General features: G+C 40.4%; 1 protein-coding gene across 1 annotated transcript in view; it reads right to left on the bottom strand.

Annotated features, from left to right (window-relative positions):
- raver2 (ribonucleoprotein, PTB-binding 2) overlaps positions 1-17,286 on the bottom strand; it is a 108,406-nt gene that overhangs the window by 80,247 nt on the left and 10,873 nt on the right. The gene's annotated exons all lie outside the window — the stretch shown is intronic.

The following is a 17,286-nucleotide window of genomic DNA, read 5'->3' as shown; positions in this document are numbered from 1 at the left end:
TTAGCCCTGTCACTGTGCGCGTGTGACTCTAGCCTACCAGGAGCAGAGCTCACACTCCTGCAGCGGTAGTCTCATGATAAACAGAGCTAGAGAGAGTGGGGCAAGAAGGGGATGAGCAAATCAATTTGTTGCATGCAGCTCTACAAGGAAATGAGATTTCTCCCGTTATAAATGGTCAAATTTGTCATTGAGCTGTGAAAATAGGTCAAAATTTCAAGCTTGCACAGAATTATAATTATACTTTTATTTTTATTAAACTTATCAAAACCAACATTACAAAGTGCTTTACACATACAATCACAAAAAACACAGGAAAAAAAAAAACACAACACAAAAGAAAAATCTCAGAATTCATGGAGATTGGCAAAATTTGCTTTAAGTGTTGGGACCGCAACATTGCAACATCTTGGAGGGGTTTACTTTCGATCATCACAGCTGTCAGTGCTCGTCATAACTAATCACACTACAGGACTTGGACTCATAGACAGGTCAAGATATTAAACCTGCTATATATCTCTTGGGCATCTGCATCTTTGGAAATATACATACAGTGATTTGTGACCGATTTGCCTCTGATCTGGGGCTTTTGTTGGCGTTCCCCAACAACTGTTGGCATGTGAAAATTTAGGACTAAAATAGTGTGATCTCTGCATTACTGATTTACTGCATTACTCAGTTACTGAACTTGATTCTGTCAGCAGTGCAGATCCCCCTCTGTTTTCAAAAATCACTTGAAGACCTACCTCTTGAAGAGTATTTACTCCCATAATCTGGTCTTTCTCTACATCTCTCAATCCTACTTTCTCTCTACATCTCTCAAAACAAAAACAATTGTCATTTGCAATGCACTTATCACATGCAGCCTTGTGGCACCAGTGTCAGGTGGAACATGGAGCAAAAGCACTTATTCTTTTGTGCCTCATTTGTTCGTCGCTTTGGACAAAAGCATCTGCCACATGAATAAATGTAATGTCAGTGCACTCCAGCTTTCTGTTGGATGAAGGATTCAACTACAAAAGAAAATAGTCATGAAACACCTCCAAGCACATGCAGCCTCAAGAAGCATCTACTAGCTAAAACACTACACACTTTACCTTGGAATCAATTCTTTTTCAGTCATGCAGTCAAAATGTAGAGTGGGAGGTGTGTTTGTTTTTGTATTGTCCTTTATCTTATCAACAAAAACACACAAAGATACAGCTTCATTCTATTTCCCAGTATTTGTTCAAGTCAATGCTACTGAGATGCAGCAATTCTATAACTTCCACATTTGCTAGGTGCTGTAGGTGTCAGATGACGGAACAATGCTGTTTTCTGGAGATGTTTGGTTGATTTAAATAGAATTCTACTGAAACAGAGGACATCCACTTAGCAACCACCCTGCCTTAGTGTCTTCACACAAGATGCTGAATGCTTAGCAGCACAAAGTATTCCAAGCATCCCATAGAGATCAAATCAGAGAAAGAATTTTCCTTGGCTAGTTTTAGTTATTTTTTTTTTTGCAGTGGAAAGTGTACAAGGTGATGTAATGTAAGGTGAGAAAGCCACCAGCCAAAGAGCCAAGTGTGGGCAGGAAATGTGTTTACTCTGACACCTGTTCATCCATTACACACACACACAGAGAGAGAGAGAGAGAGAGAGAGAGAGAGAGAGAGAGAGAGAGAGAGAGAGAGAGAGAGAGAGAGAGAGAGAGAGAGAGAGAGAGAGAGAGAGAGAGAGCGAGAGAGAGAGACAGACAGACACACACACATACTCTCCTTTCGTCCCGCAGTCATAAATGAGGTGGCTTACAAACACAAAAACAGGGCCACTGGGGGAAAGTGAAACAGTAGGCTATCATTTCAGCACTGTGAGTGTGTGTGTCTGTGTGTGTGTGAGAGAGAGAGGGGTTGGAGAGACGGAAGTATGGGGGGGATTAGGGGAAAACACACTGCGTGTGTACGAGTGTGTGCGTGTGTCAGTCCTACCTTTAGCAGATCTTTGGGGAAGTCTTTTCCATCGTTGAGACCCTCCAGATTGGTGATGAATTGACTGCAGGACATCCTCTTCCCCACGTTCTGCACACACACACACACACACACACACACACACACACACACACACACACACACACACACACACACACACACACACACTACCGCTGCATAGTTTCAAATGATTAGCATTACAATAGCTCCATTGTTATTGTTCCACTGTTGAACTTTTGAGATCATCACTATGATGCAACTCACACTGTACTGGTAATTTACCTTCATACTACTTCTGTTGTCATTTTCCTAAAACTTTTGTATCGGCATTGTCGGAGGGAGCTTGAGAACATGAATTTCACTTTCAATGACTGCTCCACACTAAGTGCTGTGCCTTCAGCCGTGAAATGTATAATTTAAAAAACAAACAACTTTTTATCATAATCTCAATGTCAGCTTACGTGATTACCAGATCACGAAAGTTTTTGAGTTAGTTGAAAGAACAGACTGTATACATAATGGACACAGCAACTGCAACATCTGCCATCGGTTTGTGGACTGCCATTTTGGCATTTGGCCATTGCCATCTCTGGTTGAGCCAGAAGTGACCATATTTGGATAAGAGGTTGGAGCTGTGGAGGAGCCAGGTGTGGATCTGACTCAAAGACTGCAGCAATGCATTGCAGACAGCCAGTCACTCAAGCAGCCCCGCTCTTAAATATGCAGAACTTTATGCCTTAATAAAATGTAAACAATGAAGTTATATAAAAATTAAGCCAATATACAGTTGTAATGAATGTTAATTAGCTGTAGAGATGAAAACGGTTTTTTTTGTACCAGGCTGTAACTATGTTTGATTCTGAAGTAAAGTTGGGCAGTTGGGCCCCTCTGGGACTGAAAAATGAAGCCAACACTTGAGTGCTACAAAGTGCAGCTCCTCTAATGGCCACTTAAAGGTTGGCTCTGGTAGCCAGCTTATCCCCATAGAACCCCATTTTCAAATGCACAACTTTATCACAGAAAAATAAACATGCTTACAGCCTGGTAAAAAAAAAAAAAAGTAATTTTACAGTTGTTCATGTTTTATTAAGTTATGCATAATTAAGGGCTTTGAGTGACAGTCTGTCTGCTGTTAGTGTCCTGAGCTTCTCAGTCCTCCACAGCTCCGCCCTCCCGTCAATATACGAGCATTTCTGGCTCCAAAAAACCAACATGGCAATGGCCAAAATGCCAAACTCAAGGCATGACGGTCAGCCTCAAGTGGCCTTTTGATGAAATGCAGTTTTTGGAACTTCCTCATTGACTTCATTTTTTTAGCCTTGGTTGAAAGAGAGCGCCATTAAAACATTGTACTTTAAAAAAAAGTCACCATCGTGTTTTTATTGGTGCCCTTTGTCTTCAGTTAAACATTTAATTTGTCCTATAAAAGAATGTTGTAAACAATGTCCTTTAATTTTTTTAATTCAACCAGCAATTTCTGGTATTTCAGCAAACTGGAAGCAGCATAAATGCAGAACTGAGTACTTTTTTGTTTTGTTTTTTAAATTGAAGTTATATTGTTATTTTGATACTCAACCTCATGTTAAACAGCCCAATTGTGTATAACTGAAATACGAAATATTATTTACATGTATCAAGCAGTATTTCTAGCACTCCACTGCCTCATTAAAGTGATGTGGTCCTGTATTTTTATATACTCAAAAACAAACAAAATCTACTTCTTTTCATTTTTTCGCTCTGATTCCATTTCCAAGTTTCCCCTCAGGAATCAAGCAACAACTTTGTTGGAAAACAGCTAACGTTGATAATGAATGCATGAATGGAATCAGTCAGGCGGTGCAAAATGTTCCCGCTTTCAAACGAACATAAAACATCTAAATCGTCTAACAGCCGCATTCAGTTATAACACATAGTTTAACAATTTGCTACTTATTCATTGGAATTACAACAATGCATCCCTAATAGATCCCAAAACACTGTTTTACATACTCCCTCTGAGCCAAGCTTTGAGTGTGTGCGTGTTTGTGTGCTTGCGCATTTGTGTGTGACAGGTGGCTCAAACCATGCACAGCACAGATCACTGGCCTATCAAACACCTGCCAGGAGAGCTTCTTCGAAAACGTGCACACTCACATATTGAGAGCAGACAAGCATAAATATGCACAAGTGCACACATCGTTTTTTTACCCCTTTCTCTCCTTCTTTCGCTCTCAAACACATTCTTTTCACACCTTATATGTTAGTTTCACACTCTCGCTCTGCACTGGCACTCATGGAATTCCTCCTTTTAACAACTTTGTTTTGTTTTCCGCTCCTCTTCTGTTCTTTTCATCCTTCGCTTCGTCCATGCTCTCTCCCGTCTCTGTCTCTTTCTCTCTGCCTGTCCTTGTGCCTTCCCTTAAACTCCTCTCCCTCACTCCTGCTTCCTCCTGCCCTTGCTCTTTTGCATTGCTCGACTAAGCACTGGCTGTCTGGTTCCATTTTCATGTCCCCCCTACAAGGGGACAGAGAATACACATGAGAACAGTTAGATCTGTTACACTCTTTTTTTCTGACTTAAAACAGTGACACAAAGTTCTCTATCACTACATCTTAAGTCATCTTTTTTTTCTATTCCTAAGTTTAGTTCATTTCCAGCAGAGTAGAAATGCGGTGAAGTAGCACACTAGGAAAAGGGAAACTCATACTCATCCTCAGCAGTCACATGGTGCACAATGCATCTCACCTTGAAACCTGTTGACATTTTTGTGCAGTATTCACACCCCCACAGTGCATCATTGTGTGTAAAAAGTCGACATTCCATACAAGTAGTTACACATTTACATACGGGCTTAGCCACATCTTTCCTGTTTATATTGTTTCTACTGGGTAAATGGAAAGGTTGTGAAACCTTGATAAATTAATGCCAGCTAATTTGAATGAACTCCCTGACTGTACAAGAATCATCTGTACATGAAGATTTCCTGCAATTAGCTTAGCATGTACAGAAAAGAACTGCCATTGCAATGCCCCATGTTTCCTTACTCACTAATGCTGCGTAATGTCGTCCACCTTTCAAGTACAGTAAGTGGGGAAGGATGCTAAGTCTAGGAATGATTTAACCTGGCTGTGCTATACCTGAAAATGCACTTATTCAAAGGTCTAGTGTTTACAATTTAGGGGAATGTTTTGGCAGAGATAAAATATAATATAATAAGTATATTTTCTTAAGTGTATACTCATCTAAAAATGACTGTTGTGAGCAAGAGATCTTTGAGGAAAATTTGGCTCCCAGTAGAAAAACCTCCTGAATGTCTGGATCTTAAGTTATCAGAAAAAAAAGATGAGCATACAATGCGGTTGCAGGGCAAGCACCCATTTCAGACATGCCAAAATGCATCCAACAAAGACTGATTTGTAACATTAAAAGTGCTTTTCAGGGTTTTTACCTGTTTTAATTACTGGGTGTGTTTGTTTGAAGAATAAACGCTGAAGGAATTTTAATCAGGAATAATTTCAGCTGGTTGTAATCAGCAGTCCTCACCGCTTGATGCCACTAAATCTTCACTGTTCCTTAAAGGATAATAACATAAGGACTGTGATCGGCAGCTAATCTAAGCACCTTTCAGATAGCATAAATCGGGGCAGAAGCACTGGTCCTGGTATGTAGAAACCTGCTCCTAGCTTGGGCCATATAAATACTCAACCAACATATACAACATTTATCTGCTATAAAATACATGACAGCAGTTCCACTTTTCTGTGACTGTCAAATGCTTTCCCAATGGAGCCTTAGCATCTCTGCCATTATTCATGAATTTTTTGTGAAATATTCTGAAGCCTAGAGCTCAGTGTACCATTCGCTACCACCTTTCTGAGATAGATACTAGAATAAAAAAAATCTAAAATTCCTGAAAACAAGTGGGAGGGTGGCTGCGGTAGCACAAAGCTATAAGCAGTTATTATCATCGTGTGTGATTGACTCAATCAGACTAAACAGGTCTCAAAATAGACTTCAGTTTATGCCTTAATAACACCTCAACAGAACAATATCCTCAAAACACCCATTGGAGGAAGTGAAATTACCTATAAAGATTTAATTTGTTATGGGGGAAAGATGCCATCTTTGTATTTCATGTGGGAAGGATGTTTTCCATGTCACTTCCATCTTGTCAGAAATACTGGCAATTAAATGACTGCATCTTAGCGGCTGCTGCCTGGTCGAACCCTTTCTGTTGCTTCTATTTGTCCATTTCTCAAATTCACTTATTTTATAGAGAAGCTGGTTAATCTAATCTTATAAAGGACAAAACCAGCGGGCTGGGGGAAGCAGGTGGCTTGCCCTGAGACAGGACTGATTCTGATGTCACCCAGTGTGACCCCCACCTCCCTCCCCCGATCCACACCCACCCATCTCTGCTTGGCTCTGGCCCTGAAGCCACAGGGCTTAGATTGGAGGTTATTTCCCCCACTGAGGTGGCAGTCACTCCTCACATATCAACAAAGTCCTGCTGATATTGAGTAAAAACATCATGCGAGAATATTTGTTATATTTGTTTGCTTGCAATAGCCAAAGTGTGGAGTTTCCACATAATACATTTTAGAATGTGTGCAAGTCTCTACACAATGACAGAGAGGTATTTGAGTTTCATTTATCAGCAGTGCACACTTGATATGTGCTGAATCCTAGCCTCCAGGTAAACTAATTATAAGACAAAACAACCTAAGATTATTACTGTACCTGTGTGTTGAACACTGCTGAAATCTCTCCATTATCATCTATTTTCAGCATGTTTCAGCACTTTATCCACAGTGTGGCTATGCATTAATGTCAGAAAACTATACTTTACTGCAGCTCTGCCACTGCAGAGATATGTGGAGAGTGGCAGAGAAGCTCTCAGACATAAAAGCTAAATGGCCTCTTGTAGTCATTTGTACTCGTAGGCGCCAGTGAAAGCACAATGCACGTCACCAGGCTGGAGATGTGGAAAGGTTAATGTCTTCCTCTGAACTCGCGTTACACACAGTTTGGTTTCTTCACTGGCTTTAAACAAAATACACCTCACATGACTGGACTTAACCTAAACATTTGGTCAAATGTTGTGGCTTGAAAAAAATGGTATGGCATATACACAGATTTGAAATATAATGAAAATATTACCGTTCTAATAGTTTTGTTAAGAATATTTCTAAGGTGATCAGCGATGTCACTACGTAGACGCAATAAACTCACTATTGACAAGTCAAAGGGACATGCATTATAACAAATGTGTCGAAATCACAGAAATAAACAAAATAAACTGTCAAAAAATAATAAAAACATCCAACGGTCACCATTTTCTTAATGTCTGAGCCTCTATCTGTGTTCTCATTCATCTTGGTAAATACGTGGCCACTTATTGAAGCTGCATTGTTGGTGACCCAATGATGCTAAACCATCCATTGAAAATATTTGCCGTTTTCTACTTTTTGCTATAGAGCCACTACGAAGTCCCTTCTTTATGCTGCCTTTGCATTGTTACACAGAACCAATTTTGGACAGAATGCCGGCCTCACAGAAGCAAAAGAGGCGTGACGGGTGTGATGTTTAACATCACAGCGTCGGCCTCTAGAGTGACACATAGAAAATGCGTCGGCAGCACTTAATAAACAATTACAAAGCCATGACATGGCATTTACTGTGCTTGTTGTATGGTGACTGACGTTGTCCTCTGCTCTCTAGGAGCTCTCAAATCTGAACATTTTCAGCATCTGTTCTTCGAGTCATCCGCTAACTGCTAGCAGTTACTTTTTAATACTCGCACGGTGGTTTGCACACATTACATGTCATCAAAACGTCACACTAAGCAATTTTCACTAGAAATTGAATTTTACACGGCTAGATCGGACATAAATAATTCAAAAAGCAGTAATTACAATAATACTCTGCTATGTGTGGACAATCTCTGATTCTGCTAAAGGCGATCCTGCAAACTAATAGAGGCATTTTGCATTTCGACAGGTGGACGATTAAAAAAGACATTTGGGCAAAAAGTTCTCTTTTCGTATTCTATAAAGGTTTACAATACTGACATTGTTGTCTCTTTTTTCTTTTTTATCTGACAGAATGACAGATCCTATTGTTTCCCGTGGGTGGAAAAAAAACCCAACAACCTGGAAGTGATTTATGAAAATAAACCTTTGACACGACAGAGGATGGATGGGTTCACGCTGATAACTCTGACTCTGCCACCAGCATCTCACAAGAGAAATTGAAATCCATCAGACCGAGCGATGAGCAGTATTTACACTCCAGTCATCACTTACTGGATTTGCCATTTGCTTTTTTGTTCTTGGGTAACAAAATTGGGAGCTTGGCATGACTTCCTCTTGTCATTTTGGTTTGGCCTCTCTCATTACTGAGGTGTTTGCCCCCACAGAGCTGCAACTGACTGGATTTTATGCTGTTGACTCTGTGGTGGATGAGGTCAGGTGTTTCCAATTTGACAGAACCTGCACTTCTGACAATAATGTCCCATTGTCAAAAGATGATTACAATGTGTGTCATCTGCGTAATCATGAGGTCCATGTGATTTGTGTATCGAAAGCATCAAACTCCAGTCATCTGAGCAACTGCTGTTGAATAACCGTCAAGGATCCAAAACTCTAGTTAACAGGGGAACCAGCAGGCTCAGGGTCAAACGCCCCTCCACCTGCTCTATCTCACACTAACACACAGCAATGAACTTCTTGTCAAATACATGCAGTAACAATTACTGTCTTTCAGGTGCCCATATGAAATTATCATCAAATTGTCAAAATGATCTTGGAATCACATCATGATATGAACATATCGTGTTAAATATTCAGTGTGTAGGATTTAGGGGGATGTATTGGCAGAAATACAATGTAATATAATAAGTATGTTTTCTTTAGTGTATAATCACCTGAAAATAAGAATCAGAGTGTTATTGTTTCCTTACAATGAGATGTTTCTATCTACATATGGAACGCATTTTTGTCAACGGAGATCACCAAACTGCAACGCCACGTTTCTATAGTATCCCAAAATGAAAAAGCAAACATTGGCTCTAGATAGGTCAATTTGCATTTTCATGTAGGCCACCATAGTTTGCACCCTCTCTGCGAGGAAAGCTTTGGAAAGACACTTTTTTTTTAAATACAGCTTTATTCTGTGTATTTAGTGGTTTAAATCACCAGCTCCATTTGTTTTGGAGAGGAAGAGACTTCTGTGGTTAATTTGGCTCCTGATAATAACCTCCTGAACGTCTAGATATTAAGTTGTCAGAGAAAAAATCCACACACATTGGCAGGTGCTAGGCTGGCGCTATTTCTGATGTGCCAATCACTGATTTGTAATGTGAAACTGCATTATTCTATGTTTTCAGCTGGTTGCAATCTGCAATCCTCATCACTAGATACCACTAAATCCCCTAATTCTTACACTCCGGACTATATTAACTATATTGTTCATTGTTTTCAGCAAAACTGTAAAAAAAAAAAAAAAAATTTAAAAAAAAACAATATTGGTACCTGAAGTTTTTATAATGTGTATTTGATTTAATGCACAACAGTGGAACAGCTGATTGTACTGGATGTTAGTCTGTTTATTTTATATCTGACTAAGTGCATATATTATTTACTCAATCTAAAATCTTGCCCATATTAATATCCTGACACTGATTTTAACCAAATCACCCACAACACTGCCCCCTCTCCACTACTGTCAATTATTTCAACTGGCTCGGCGGAAGATTCATCATCTCACCTGTATTAAGCTCACCTACACGTCTCCATATAAAAGTAAAAATAAAAATGGTTTGTTTTGGTTTTACTAACAGTTGTTAGTCAAACAGGTGTTTATTGAATGCCTGCAGGAAAACTGTGGTACAAACAACTGCAAAACTTTGAGGTGACTAATGCCAGAGTAAACAGCTACATACGCTGGCTCCTACATGATGAAGGTGATGAAGGCTGCCCACTGTCCGCAGGGGCAGATTTCATGAACATCTGCTACTGACACACACATGCAAACACACACACACACACACACACACATCACAGCATGTTAAGCGAGAGGAGGGAGTGGGTGGAAAGAGAACAGCTCAAGCGCACGCTGCTTTGTGACATTTACATGTATTTGTGTTTACCTGTACATATGCAAACACAACCGCATACACACACACTCTCAGCCTGGTGTTCAAAGAACAGAAATATGTTCACATGCACATCTTGCAGAAGTTTTGTGTGTTTCTGAAAAACTGAATAATTCAAGAACTTAACAGAAGTCCTTAGAAGGCTAACCTCCTCCCCATGCACACACACAACCCACATTTATTTTACCCTCCGGTGAATCTGCAAATGTTTTTACACTACATGCTTGGATTTGATTAAATATCATTTTTATTCTTTTTGAAATTCAAGTGGAGTCTGGGGTGCACAGTTGGGGTAGGGGCAAAATTCATGCTCAATACTTGGTTTTAGCTCTCACTAGAGCTACGCCCAACTTCACTTAGCATGCGGGAAATAGGTGAGGGATAATACCAACAAATGTCTAGTTGACAGCAAATTCAATTTTCAATTGATACTCCAGGTGGCAAAAATTCCCTGATCCACTACACTCTGACTCTAATCTGTGAAACATTTCTCTCTTTTTGCTTAAACAAAATGTACAAAACATTCATGTGGCAGCTTCTCATTTATAGCCAGTGCTGAATGTCTATTATCCCTTGGTAAAATGCCAACAGTGCACCGATTCGACACATCAAGTTCTGTTTATTAGTTGGGAAGTACTACTACATATGTGAAAAAGTTTTACAAGTCTTCTGTGGCTCCAGACCGAGCTGTGCAAAGTCTGATAAACTGCCCAAAGTATCAGTTGAATCAGGATTGTCTGGGGCTAAAGTCTATAAGTTTGAAAAAGAAAACTCTGGAGGTGTGGAGTTAGAAAGTGAGGTTACCAGACCTCTGCAGCACACTTCTTATCTCTGCTTGAAGCTAGCAGCCTAAGTTTTTAGTAGCAGCTATGACTTGCATCGTGATGCTGATGTGTGCATCAGCTTTTGACAAGGAAGAGTATGACATCTCTGGTTCTGCTGCATTGACCTTTGTTTACTGAACAAATGGGGGAGAAAGATTAGAGCGTTCAATCATATTCCTACCCTACACTCGAATCAACCATCCACACCCAAGCCGATGTAGGATGTAGTGCTGCTGCATGTGTGTGAAAGAAAAGTGTTAGAGAAAGGGAAGAAAAGGTGGACTACTGCAAGCAGTTTCTCCAAGTTTACAGGGTGTTGAAGGGTTTCCAGGGTGTCCCACACATTAATTTATTTGTGTAAGCCCCCTAAAATATTAACATCTGCCCCCATATATTGTTTTTTTTTTTATTTTTAGACCTGGACTATTCATTAGGAGCACTGTTGGAATATATATACTGTTCAATTATTCACTGGACCACAGTCTCTAGCCACAGACCGTACTCTGGGCACAGACGGAGCAGCAGAACGTCAGGTGCAGTGAAAGTGAAACTTGACTGTTCATTATCCTCGTTCTAAAAATCTGCTTTCACTTGCCTCTGCAGCAGCTGCTCCTCTCATCCATCTATCTGATCTGCTCTGATGGCATCGACTTATAAGTTATAAACCCTGTGACTCAAACTCCACAAAGTGCAGCTAAGGGGGAAAAACTCATGAAGAGTTCGTCTGCGCTGCATTTACAAACCTACAAAAAACGCAGGAGGACAGAGAATGATATTAAGGGGCACAAAATGCCTCAAGAAAGTTTGCAATAGCCAATAACCATCTGCAAATCATCTCACCTGTTCATTTTCCTTAGCAGACTGCCAATTTAATGCTCCAAGTGGGGATTGATGATTGCACTGTGAACACTGGTATCATTTGTGTCTGACAGTTGCCACCTCCTTTCCACCATTTTAGTAGTGGAAAAACAAAACAGAAATCGAAGCTTCGATTACCAATTTGGACATTGATGACCATGGCAGTGGCTGAAGCTTTGAGGCTTAACAGCATCTGGGTTAGCCCTAGTGCACAGTATCAATATTTTAATGTAAAGGGTAAAGGGTATGCTACACCTGTAATCCTAGTCACCTTATTCCTAGCCCCCAGGATGACTTGGGAAATATGGGCGAGAATTCCAGTGCTGAGCCGGAAGTCAGCGTTTCCAGTAGTTGCAGTACCAAACTAGGGGTGGGCGATATGGCCTAAAAGTAAAATCTCTGTTTTTTTCACACTGAACGCAATTTATGATTTTAGTCAATTTTTTTTCCTTCAAATTACAAGAAATTTCTCAAGTTTTGCTTTTGATTTTAGCAGTAAAAATTAACGGCTTCTGTTAATATAGTAAACTGAATTTCCCTTTTGGGGTTTAAGTGCAAGCTGCAAACTTGTCTTTAACACTGAAGGCTGCAGTTATTTCACAAAACATATTTACATGAATTCATTGGTATTTTATCTTTGGCAATATGCAGTGCAACTGTATCAGAAACAGCTTTCAGTGTTTCTACATCACTTGCACTCATCTATATTAGTTACACTGAGGGTTTAGAGAGCAGCATGACTTCTACAGCTGCCAACAGCCCACCATCACTCAGAGTTAGAGAATGAGGGAAATCAAAGCAAGGCAGTTGGGCTGGGGCACCAGGCCCCCAAATCACTAAATCCACCCCTGATAACAAGGAGTGCAGCAGAGAGCAGCTGGACGAGAGGTCTGTTACTGCGCTGCTCTCAGTCTGCTCTGATGGATCTCTTGATCAGCTGTGTGATGTTTTTATTAGACCCACTTTTTGTCAGTATTTGAAATTAGTAAAACTAATCTCTTGGGCTTAGTTACTTTGGTTCGGACAGGAATATGTCACACGAGCTGCGCTCTAGTATCCAAATGCGCACACACACCTGGTGCACCTCTGTATACAGACACGTTTCATAAAAACAAAACAATAACTATTTTTGTGCATTTTCAGTATTTACTCTCTAACCAGCTGTTGTTGGGTGTTCCGTCAAATTTCCCTCTTTCGTATATAGGAGCAGACATGACGGAGAGATGGAGACAAAGAGAGTGGAGATTGCGCACGTGGTCGCGGGCTCTAAATCGGGAGAAATACGGGGAGAGATGGAACGTCGGGAGGAAACTGGGAGAGAAAATCGGGAGGGTTTGGCAAGTTTGTTTCTACCTCCTGAGGGAAAAGATACAGTGTACTTTGCAGTCCTACTCAAAACCCTGCTAACGTTTCGGCATGGCGAGGGGTCTCTAGTCTTGTTAACATTGTAGGGAAACACTGCAGATATGCTGCGGGTCACTGTCCTGCCTTACAGGACACAGGGGGAAAATGCTTCCACTAATGTCGGCTGCTTTTTACCAGCTGTTTGTGGGCTAACGCGGTCTCGTGCATGTCAGAGTGAGACGCATTTCCCCTTCAGCTGCTGCCTCTGTTTGAGATGTTGAAACAAAGTGGTCCTTTAGTTGCAACAGCCTTTAAATAAACTTTGCAGGACTGTGGTTTGTTTGAGATCTGACGCCTCAAAAATGAAACTAGTTCCAAATGAATGACAAGACTGTCTTTTTTGGGAACTAATAGTGGAGGCGAAAATCTCAATTTTCAATTTTAAAATTCGCCCTTAGGGCGCTGGTGGCTCAGTGGATAGTGCGGCGCCCCATGTGCAGAGGCAGTGTCCTCGCCGCAGCAGCCGCAGATTCGAGTCCGGCCTTGGCCCTTTGCTGCATGTCTCCCCCTCTCTCTCTATCCCTTTCACACTCACACTGTCCTGTTGATTAAAGGCAATAAAAGCCCAAAAAAATAATCTTTAAAAAAATAATAATAAATTTCGTCCTTAACCACACATTTGGATGAATCGATATCAAAATATATACTAAAGCTGCATTTGCTGTTACTTTATTAAAGAACTGCCGTTAGTGGTTAGCCACCAAGATTAGCATTCATAGAAGTCAATGCGATGAACTAGCTTGCTGTAACTTCCACTATTCCACCGGAAGTTGAACCCATAATCATTTCTACAGTAGCGCCGTCAGGAATAAGGTAAATAATATTTCAGATACATATTAACGTTTTGTGGGAGTGCAGGAATTACAAAACGAAGACACTGAGTCCAGTCCAGTCCGTTTACTCTCACTTCAAAACTGCAACAACACAAGCTCATGACAAACTCACAGTAAACAAGCCTGTAAGGCTAAGCCGCGTCAATAACAACCCTGAAACTGCATTTCCCAGAACTCCCTTCTCTCAACTCTGAACTCTGCTTCTTAAAAGAGCAGCAGTCTCTGGTGAATGTCTATAACGTCTCTATAATGTGGGTCACCACAGTTTCATATTTTCGGCTGTTCATCTCATTTACAGGTTACAGCTGGTTTACTCGTTCCATATGCAGTATATAAAATTACTATATTGTGAACATCGAGTATTAATTGTCACATTGTTTTTATAAGCCACCAGTATTTTGGTTCTCTCGCTTTCTTCTATGGCTGTCTGCCTCTCACAGACACACACACACAAAGCAGGGCTTTTGCAGGGCACCAGACGGTGACTATTTAGTCACATTTTGCGACCATGAAGCACCACAAAGACTTGCAAATACTATTAATGTATGAACTGGAGAGCTGTGAGTGTGTTTCCAGCTTACAGTGAATTGATCATCATGTTTAAAGGTGCTGCAGTAACAGTCTAACCTAGTGATTGATAGTGGCCGTAGTGTGAGCAGCAGAGGCATGTGTTTGTATTTGCAGAGCTCCGTTCATGACTATTTAGTCACGTTTTGTGACCGTGGAGCACCAGTGCGACTGGCAAATATTAGTAATATTTGACCTGCAGAAAGGTTTGTTTGTTGCCTGCTCACGCTTTAACTGTCTGCTAACACAAACATGCAATTGCTGACCAGATCTCCACAACAAAAACATCGACACTTCCAGAAGAACAAACCAGGTCCTTCAAAATTAAAGCACCATGGGTCCTGCTCTGATTTGTTTAATTATAACAATAATCTTTAAAATTTCATTATAGATGTACTTTATTTAACTTCCTGATAACCATATTTTATTAAATATTATTATATAAGTAGTGTATTTATTATCATTATGTAAGTAACTACTTTTTGTAACTTTATTGTAACTGTGCTTCCTTTAATAATAATAACTGCTTCTCTCAAGAAAAGCTGATTTCAAATGAGTTGAATCTTTGAGTTTTTAGTTATCTATACCTTTAAAATGTTAAACTCACACCTAATTATACCCAATAACTGATTCAAAAAGGAATTTGATTTAATAGTGGATTTTTAATCAGTAAAATGCTAGGACCTGCTTGTCCCTCAACCACCTCTTTCTACTCTCCTTCCTTTACATTCTTCTTTCACCCCTAATTCCTTTCCTCTCCTCTCAGCCAACTCTCCCGTCTCCGCATCTCTCCTTTCTCACTGCACTCTTCTCTCCGTTGTTCCCATCCCCCCACTTCTCTTTGCAACGCGGACTGTCAGCAGGGCCATATATTTGACACAGTGCACCATGGGCTCCTCACACTCACACACATACAGTGTATCCAATCTACGATATAGTGTTCTCTAATGGGGCAACGGCTATGAGTGGAATGGGAGATGGAGTCTGCAAGGCGTTGTTGAGTCCATCAGACAGGTCATGTAAGACTGCCGACGTCTTTCCTTCGCCATAAATCTATAACCTTATGGAAGATACTGTAATGTCAACACAAGCTCTTCAGCTCAATATGACTGGATTACTGTACGGGACCGAGCAACTTCCCAGAAGCCCCAGGAGATATTTTCACAGCTTTTTCTCATCAAACAAACAGTTTAAACACCAAGAATATTCATTCAAATTATTCATATTACATAAAACAGAGAAAATCAGCAAATTACTCAATTTGAGAAGCTGGAATTAGAAAATGTTTCTTATTGTTGGGTGATAAGATAATTTATTATAATTTTTTTTGTATTTCGCTTGCAATCCCATTAATCAACAAATTAGTGAAACACTATTGCTAATAAACGGACATTAACTCAGGCTACAGATTCTGTGATGGAACATCACAGCCTTTCAAAGAAAATGAATGCAGCAACTTGAGCATTTTAAACACACCATTAAATTGATTGTGTTGGGAGTGTATGCTGCTATGTGGTTTAAGACGTTTTCGTTAACATTTCTGACAAGCTGCTGGATCGCAGAGAAATCTCCACACATGCAGACACGCGGCCTGAACTTCAACAGTATCACCACCAGTCAGCAACTTAGACCCCGAGAGAAAGAGTCTAGAACTACTCCTTTAAACAGATAAATTCATGTGGCACGTTCAGCAGGGCACGCTTCACGCAGCTCTGCTCTCCCGACTGCTCTGCTCAGGCTCACTAAACATATCACCCTCGTTCTGACACATGAATAATGTGGAAAATACAGCGAGAGCGAGAGAGAGAAATTCCACTTCTGTAGCTTCACCTGTTCCAAATGTCTTTTCCCCTCTCTCCCCTGTTTCTCATTTCTCACAAACACCATGCAGCCGCACTCTTTCACACTCCCTCTCTCTCCCTTTCTCCTTAAACACACACTCCAAACACACAAACACCAGGGAGAGTGCTGGCTCTCCTTGGCAGTGTGCCTCTCTCTAAGAATGTTTGGTGCTTGAAGGAACACACCATCAGCCCCTTATGGAGGCTTTGTATGCTGACACAAGTGATGAATGGCACTTCGGAGCAGAAGAAGCCAAAAAGGTCTTTAAATTATAAACAGTGATGTCACTGTGGTCTTTGACGAGAGGCACGCATGCAAAGTTCTTCCATGTAAATTAAACGAACACAATAAACTGACTCCTCTGCTTTACCGAAATCTGATCTCAGCAAACTGTGTAAATATGTTAAGTTAGAAATTGTGGATTTTATCAATCATGTCTTCAAAAACATAATCAGAGCAAGCTGAAGTAGATGTAACTCTTGTTTACATTGCTCAAAACAGTATTTATGTATTACAAGTGGCACAGGTGAGGATTTTAACCGTGCAATATCGCCTGTAGAGGGGAGCTGACTGCACTGTTGATTATCATTGTACATGTAAAAATTTATGCTGCAAAATGTTACGAGGAAAAAGTCGAATCACAACAGATGCTACCTGTCAGTGGCAAAAACTTATGTTTGTATCAATGCACTGCTTCATAAATTTAAAAAAAATCCAGCAAAGTAGTGGTGTCAATCTGTAATGCCAAGCTGCTCGCAAGAACACCACCACCCACGTCAACAAAACCATTCCTGCTTTTCTGACTTGACCAATCCCATATAACTGGCTAGTTTTTAATATTGGTGGAAAATTACAG

The sequence above is a fragment of the Plectropomus leopardus genome, chromosome 3 (genome assembly GCF_008729295.1).
Source record: "Plectropomus leopardus isolate mb chromosome 3, YSFRI_Pleo_2.0, whole genome shotgun sequence".
NCBI classification, from domain to species: Eukaryota; Metazoa; Chordata; class Actinopteri; order Perciformes; family Serranidae; genus Plectropomus; species Plectropomus leopardus.
The sequence above is the reverse complement of the archived record's forward strand: the minus strand, read 5'-3'. Positions and strand labels throughout refer to the sequence as shown.